The sequence below is a fragment of the Panthera tigris genome, chromosome C1 (assembly GCF_018350195.1).
Source record: "Panthera tigris isolate Pti1 chromosome C1, P.tigris_Pti1_mat1.1, whole genome shotgun sequence".
Lineage (NCBI taxonomy): Eukaryota > Metazoa > Chordata > Mammalia > Carnivora > Felidae > Panthera > Panthera tigris.
The window spans coordinates 76540655-76548036 of record NC_056667.1 but is presented as its reverse complement, the minus strand read 5'-3'; the positions used below and the strand labels follow the sequence as shown (position 1 = coordinate 76548036).

General features: G+C 42.1%; 1 protein-coding gene across 22 annotated transcripts in view; it reads left to right on the top strand.

Moving 5' to 3' along the window:
• The first annotated feature begins 6492 nt into the window (after positions 1–6492).
• Positions 6493–7382, top strand: part of ZNF644 (zinc finger protein 644) — a 128709-nt gene continuing 127819 nt past the window's right edge. For 15 of the 22 annotated variants that reach the window (XR_006221690.1, XR_006221687.1, XR_006221689.1 and 12 more), the window contains exon 1: positions 6494–6791. The gene's annotated coding sequence lies outside the window, so the exon portion shown is untranslated. Of the gene's footprint in view, positions 6792–7382 lie in introns of all 22 variants that reach the window. The other 7 variants (XM_015537534.2, XM_042997847.1, XM_042997846.1 and 4 more) reach the window with 2 other exon arrangements.

Sequence of the window (7382 nt, the reverse complement as noted above, 5' to 3'; positions counted from 1 at the left end):
ATGGTGGTGCTGTGTGGAAGGCAGTCATTTCCAGCAGAAGGTTCACTATAGCCACTGAAGATAGCTCGTCATATCAGGGGAGTGATGGGTAGTTGGTAGGACCTGTTCTTAAGTATCCCTTAAGGAACTTTGGGGCAGTTTTATCTGTCCTGCAGCGGGAAGTGGTAACAAAACCCATGAAGGTTACTTCTGGGTTACTTTAGTAGCAAAGAAAGTGCTTGTGTATGAACTATCCTTCAATATTCTGTATCTTTTGGGAACATAGCCCAATTATAACTGATCAAACGAATTGAGAAGACAAAAGCTTGACATAGGTTTTAAACTTAGTAAGTAATGATATACTAGGGCAACTGAATTTATGAAAGTCACCTTAGCAAAACAGAATTTGAGGAGTTTCTAAAAATGTCAGTTATTCTAAGGCCTTGCCAATTGAAAGGTATGCCATTATTTTATGAACCCCTAAAAAAGAAAAAAATGCCACTTACAATCTAAGATTTGTAAAACATTTTGATTTCAGAGCTGTTACAATATTTAAAAGAAAGTGCTATAGAACTGATGGAATATGGATTACAAAACACTTCATCTTTTAAAAAATTTTTTATTTTTTATTAAAAATTTTTTTTGATGTTATATTTTTTTTGAGAGAGAGAGAGAGTGTGTGTGTCTGTGTGTGCATGTGAGCAACGGAGGGTCAGAGAGAGGGAGACACAGAATCTGAAGCGGGCTCCAGACTCTGAGCTGTCAGCACAGAGCCCGAATTGGGGCTTGGACTCATGAACCGTGAGATTGTGACCTGAGCCGAAGTCGGACGCTCAACTGACTGAGCCACCCAGATGCCCCGCCATCTTTTTTTTTTTTTTTTTTTTTAAGATTTTATTTTTAAGTAGTCTCTATATCCAACATGGGCCTCAAACTTACAACCCCAAGATCAAAAGTTGTATGCTCCACTGACTGAACCAGCCAGGTGCCCCTCCATCTTTGTTTTGTTTTGTTTTAATATATTGTTATATATCTTTAAGGAAAATAAGAGTGATTTTCTCGGTGAGAACAGACTAACAGTTCAAGTTCCCTTGACAGGTACATCTTCATGGCAGAGTGCAGTTTGCTATCAAAGTTTCATGACACCATCTGTTAAGATCATTTTCATATCATTCCATGCTCACTGAGCAAGTAATTCGGTGTTCCTGGCACCCTTCTCTACAGGGGAGGGAATGTGTTGATCAATCTGTCTGAGAATTCTATTATGGTTGGCAGTCAAAACTTTTACTGTAAATTAATATATTAACATGTGATTTATGCACTTGTCTCATATATTTCATGGACCTGAGCTTGATCAATTATGGTCTAATTGATTCCCAACCTGCAAAGCTAAGAGCCAAACCCTAGAGGAAAATGACTCCATGGCATTATCGTTATCACATGAGGCACTAGTTGAACAATAAGCTGACCTCTTTCTTTGTCAACTTTAAAATGCAAGCAGCACTTTGAGCATGTGACTTTTGATCTGTTTGCCATAAGGCATTTTTGAGAGTCGAGAGTGTTCTGTTTACTGTCATATCTTCCAAGGAGCCCAGTACATACCTGGAACATTGTAGGCACCATGTGAATATTAGAGAAGAGAATGGCTCTATATTTTCAATACACCATTCAGGTCCTAGTAGAAAATGATTAAATTCATTAGCTACCTGGAGACCAAAACCATTCTTCTATGTTGAAGTGAGGTATGTCAATCAGGAATGCATCTGACAGAGTTTGTAAGAAAAAATTTAATGTTCTGGAATAAAAAGAGAAATGGATAAGAAAAATGAAGATGACATTATTGTGTCATATTTTTAACCTGTATTTTAATTTCAGACTAAATTTTTCCTAAATCTATTTTTTAAAGATAGATTAAAGATATTTTAAAGATAGATAGGTACTGGAGGCACCTGGGGTGGCTCAGTCAGTTAAGCGTCCAACTTCAGTTCGTGAGTTTGAGCCCTGCGTCAGGCTCTGTGCTGACAGCTCAGAGCCTGGAGCCTGCTTCCAATTCTGTGTTTCCCTCTCTCGCTGCCCCTCCCCCACTCGCACTCTGTCTCTCTTTCAAAAATAAGTAAAACATTAAAAAAATTTTTTAAAGGTTGTAACTACTGGGGTGCCTGGGTGGCCCAGTTAGTTAAGCGTCTGACTTTAGCTCAGGTCATGATCTCACGGTTCCTGAGTTTGAGCCTTGCATCAGGCTCTCTGCTCAGAGCCTGCTTCCGCTCCTCTGTCTGCCTCTCTCTCTGCTCCTTCCCCCCAACCTGTCAAAAATAAATAATATTTTAAAAATTAAATAAAGGTTGTAATTTTCCTTCTTCAATATACTTATAAAATTTAAGTAATATATGATAGAGATTTTAAGGTTTATTTTGAAGATATTTAATTTCATTTACAAATTGAGCTAGAGATATCAGAGTCAAAGTTCTAATTATTAGAATATAGTAAAAAGGAACAGATTTATACAGTTATATCTCCTAATTATTGATTACTAAAGAAATCAACACGTATAATGCAATATATTGGCTTACTATTTTATGTTCATTTTCTATAGTAAAGCACATGGGATGGCTGAAATTGCAGATGCCCTTTTTCCTTGGATGGATCTCAACCAAATATCCCAGAACATCTGGAATCTTTCACTGTGGAAAAAATAAACAATAAAGGCAGTTCTCAAATTTAATGTGTGTGGAAATTTGATGAAGTCCTACTGAGGGCTTTCTTCTAACCAGGAGAAAGCTGGCTGGTTTGTTGCCAAGAATCCTTGAACAGTGGCATTTACCTATAGCCTCAAATTAGTCTGTCAGCCTTATGAGTCCAGTGGCTCAGTTGCCATTTCCCCTTCTTTCCTTTTCGTTTGTTACTGAACCCACTGCCGTGGCTGAGTCATTCCACTGACCTTGCTCTTACCAAGGTCACCAATGATCTTGTATACCCAGTGGACACCACTTATCTTTCATAACCTCTTTGCTACATCTTTGCAGGATGTGCAGAGCCTCTGCTTTGTGTTCGCCAGTCCCATTTCCTTTTCCTCCAGGGCACACTGCCTAACTACATTTCCTAGGCTCCGCCTGCAGTTAAGTGGGACCATGTGATTAAATTGCTGACTAGTGGAAAGTGAGAAGTGATTTGTGCCACTTCTGGGCTTGGCCACTTCAACTTACTGCACTCATGATTCTCCATGTGTACTCTCTGTCTCTTTGCAGAGGATCTAGTAGGAGACTCTAAGACCTTCGCGGATGGCAAAGCCAAATGGTGGAAGGAACTTAGGTGCCAGAATAACTGCTTTGAGGCCTCCCCTCTCCTTCCCACTCACTGCAGTGGAGTGTGACCTGAATAATAATGAAACTTTACTGTGTGAAGCCATTGAGGTTATTTGTAATGGTGGTAAGCCGTTACCAATATTTCCTTGGCTTTGGTGATGTTACACTTGTGCCTGAATCTCCTTTTATGCCCCTGTCACTCCATTTCTTTTTTTTTTTTTTTTTTCCTTTGAGAGAGGTGGGGTAGGGGCAGAAAGAGAGGGAGAGAAAGAATCTCAAGCAGGCTCCGTGCTGTCTCCACAGAGCCCCACACAGGGCTCTATCTCATGAGCCATGAGATCATGACCTGAGCTGAAATCTAGAGTTGGACACTTAACCATCTGAGCCACCCAGGCACCCCTCTCCCTCCATTTCTTGTTTCTTGGACTTCTCTACTTATTCCTTAAATATTTTTTATTTAAGTTTCCATGGTCCACTGTTTTCTTTCTCTACATGTGTTCTGTGAACAAGCTTATGTACTTTCATGGTCTACTTCTAATATGTTGATGAGATAGAGTAGTAAATGTGTTTCTCAATATTAGATGTAATTTTTACTAAATATTAAAAAATACATGTATACTATCTATCTGTCTATTGTACCATGTTTTACAAGGTTTTGTTATAACTATGATTTTGAAATCTTTGTTATCTATTTCCTCAACTTCCCCCTCCCTGGTAAGTTGAGAGTTGGTTATATTTTTTGTCTAGTTCTTTTATTGGACCGTAAAAACTCCTCCTGCATTCAACTACTGTTTATTAAATATCTACGACAAATGGTCTTCTTTTTGCTGCAGTGCCCGTACGGCGCTTTTCATGGAGTAAGCAATTGGTGAATGTTGTTTGAGCACAATTATTTATTTCATGCTTGCTCTGTATAAGGCTCTGTGCTGATGTTAATGTGAGACAAAATTAAATATAAGACTTGATTTCTATTGACTTCATCTTTCTCTATGCCAAACATCCTTCTACTTCCACCCCAATTGGCAAACATTCTAATATTTGCAGTTCTACAAATAAGACTGCCTTATAGTCTCGGTACTCAGAGGGGAGTCCAGAACTAGTGAGGCCCTAAGATAAATCCAAAACTTGACTTTATTACTACGATAGTAGATTAATCAAGGTTTTTACTTTTTCTTTTTGCCTGGAATTTGGAAGTACTAGAATGTGGAGAACTACCTGCTTTTATCCAACATCAAACTGTATTTTCTTCTCACCTGTATCATTTGAGACTACAGCTTACTTTGGATCTTTTCTTGGGTAATTCCATTCACTGGAATAACTTTCCTCTTTCTCTCTTTCTTTTAAAAGATTCTTAGTCAGATGCACTTATCAGAGCATTATTTTATTACAGTGAGTAGAGGTGCTTTGTGAATTTTCTCCCAGGGTCAAACTGTTTACAACATCTTGATGTTTATTCTCAACTGCCATTTCCTTTCAATGTCTTTAACTATTTTGGCACTGTACTACATATCTTGTCCTTGGATTTTTCCAGTTGCTTACATATTTGTGTTCTTTTTGCATTACCTTATTCAAGCTTTCCACCCTTATCAAGCTTTTTGACATCTATTTTGTAAATAATTTCATCAACTATTACTACTTTTACTATTATAATTACCACTATTACTTGTACTACCATATCTATAGCATTACAATTTAGTTGCTGGATTCTAGTATCAACAAACAGCATCATTAGTGAGACAAGTTCCTGATCATGGTTGACTTCTAAGTGGTTCTATTTGCTTGTGGCAAGATCTGCCTGCCCATCAGTTAATTGGTAGTGTACGTTCAGAATGGAAGCAACAGAGTTTGTTGGCTTTTTTTGTTTTTGTTTTTGTTTTTTTGTTTTTATGGTAACTGCTTCTGTACGGATACAATGTCATGAAAATTTTCATAGTACATAGGATTTTTATTAATTGTAAGTCTAATAGTAAATGGAGAATGTCTGATTTTAATGATTCCACAGATGAAATGACCCAGAGGGCACCCCTCTCAATTGGCTGAAAAAAAATTTTCATTTACATAGTATTATTTACCCATTTGTGTAAATACAGAAGGAAAATTCACATTTTAAAGAGTCTAAAGAGCTTCGTGACTTTGAGAAAATTACCTAGCCTCCCTTTGCCTCATTAGGTTGTAATGAAATTAAATGAGTTGGAGCAATGTTTGGTACCTAGTAAGCACTCAAAAGTGTTAGCCATTTTTATTATTAATTAATGCAGCAAGTGTAAATATCTGTTCTTGGGGATCTATGTCTGCTGCTGCTGTCACGATCATACAGGAAAGAGAATGTCCCTCATTCTTGTCAAATAAGCACAAATATGGTGTATTTCTCTGAATGCCAATAACATCTTGAGGGTTTGGAGAAGCACAGTTTATGATGGTTGCTAAGCTAATGAAAGGGGTTTTTTGTTGTTGTTGTTGTTGTTTTTTAAAGAAGAAAACAGATTCAGAAAAGATGAAACATTTATTAAGACAGGACTAGTAGATTCCTTGGGAACTTTTGGTTCATGTCAAACATGTTAGCAACTTCTTGTTTGCTCAGTTCGAAAGCAAGAGAATAGCCCCAAGTCAGTGTTTCTCAAAGTGTAGTGTGTGTAACTCTGTCCTCAGACTCTTGAGGTGGATGCTTGTTAAAAAGGATGATTTCCAGAACTCTTTTGGGACCTACTGATTCTTTGAAGGGTTAACCAGTATCTCAAGTGCTTCTTATATAACCTTAATTTGGAGACTTCTGGCATAATGAGTAACACAGGGACAAAGTATCCTCCCTGCACTTGAGATTTGAAAGAATCAAATTGGGCCAAACCCAGGGCACCTTTTAGGGCAGCCTGCTCCGCTAATTGAGTTGCCACATTTGATGCTTCGCCTGGCCATCAAGCATCTCCCAACAATTGGCTCCCTTAAGATCCAAACCTTCCTCTGCCATTACAGTTGTGACTGGCAATCTTGAGTTCCTTTGCTCTTTTCATCAACAGTAGGACAAGAAAAGGAATTTTGGCACTCTAGTGATTATGGAAATCAAATACGGGCCTGTTCCACCTTAAAGGGCCTAGGCTTGCCTAAGTGCTTGGGTCTTGCAGAGTTTGGGCACCACCATATTTGGAGCGTGCCTACTTTGGGGCGGGAACCTCCTTGAGAGTGATTAGGTCAGCGCTGGGGGAGGTGACCTTGTTTGGTTTCTGGCACCCGAGAACAGTGGTGCACTGTTTCTGCTGCCCCCGTTTGCCTAATTGGCCCAGGCGCTCCACCAGAGCAAAGCCGCCCTAGAACTCCTCGCTGGCCGCCCCCGCGGCTCGCAGCTCGGTAGAGGCGGGAAAGCAGCGCGCCTGCGCCGTGGGAACCGGGGCCGGAGGCGAAAAGCGGGGAGCGGAGGGGGGCCGTTGGAGCCGAGTAGCGTACAGAGCGGCGTGTGACGCGGGGACGCCGCGCGCTCCCAACGTCGCCCCGGTTTGACGCACACGGCACCAAACTGTGAGTTTCAGGGGTTATTTGGTCGGATTCTCCGGGACTCGAGTGGGTTTCGGGCCTCTGGGCTGTGGCGGCGGCGGGATTGAGGGTGGCGGAAGAACTTGGGGGACCCGACCTTCGGCGCTCGGGCCCGGGGAGCTACGCCCTAGGCTGGGTCCCAGCCATCCAAAAGGACGCGTTTTGCCGCACAGGCTAAGATGGCGGCGGCGGCCGAGGAGGCGGAGTTGGTGCTACACAAGGAGCCCGGGCCCCGGGTTCGGGGAGGCGGCGGCCGCGGCGGCCGCGGGGGGCGGCGGAGCCTGAGGTGAGCGGCGGCCGCCGCCGCGGGGCGGGACTCGGCGGAGAGTGGGTGGGTAAGGGGGGGGGGAACCTTTCCGCGGCGGCGTCGGAGGATCCGGTAGCGGACACAAAGGGGCTGAGCTGGGCACTAGACTTGGGGGTTTTGTTTAGTCACATGAAGCCGAGCAGCCAGTGAGCAGTAGGGGGAAGGGGCCGAGATCCGGCGGCTTGGGGAGCCTGGCGGTCGCCATTGCAACGCACTGAGTAACGGGGCGGTCCGAGAGCAGTCACCAACCCCTCTCCGGGGCTGCTCGG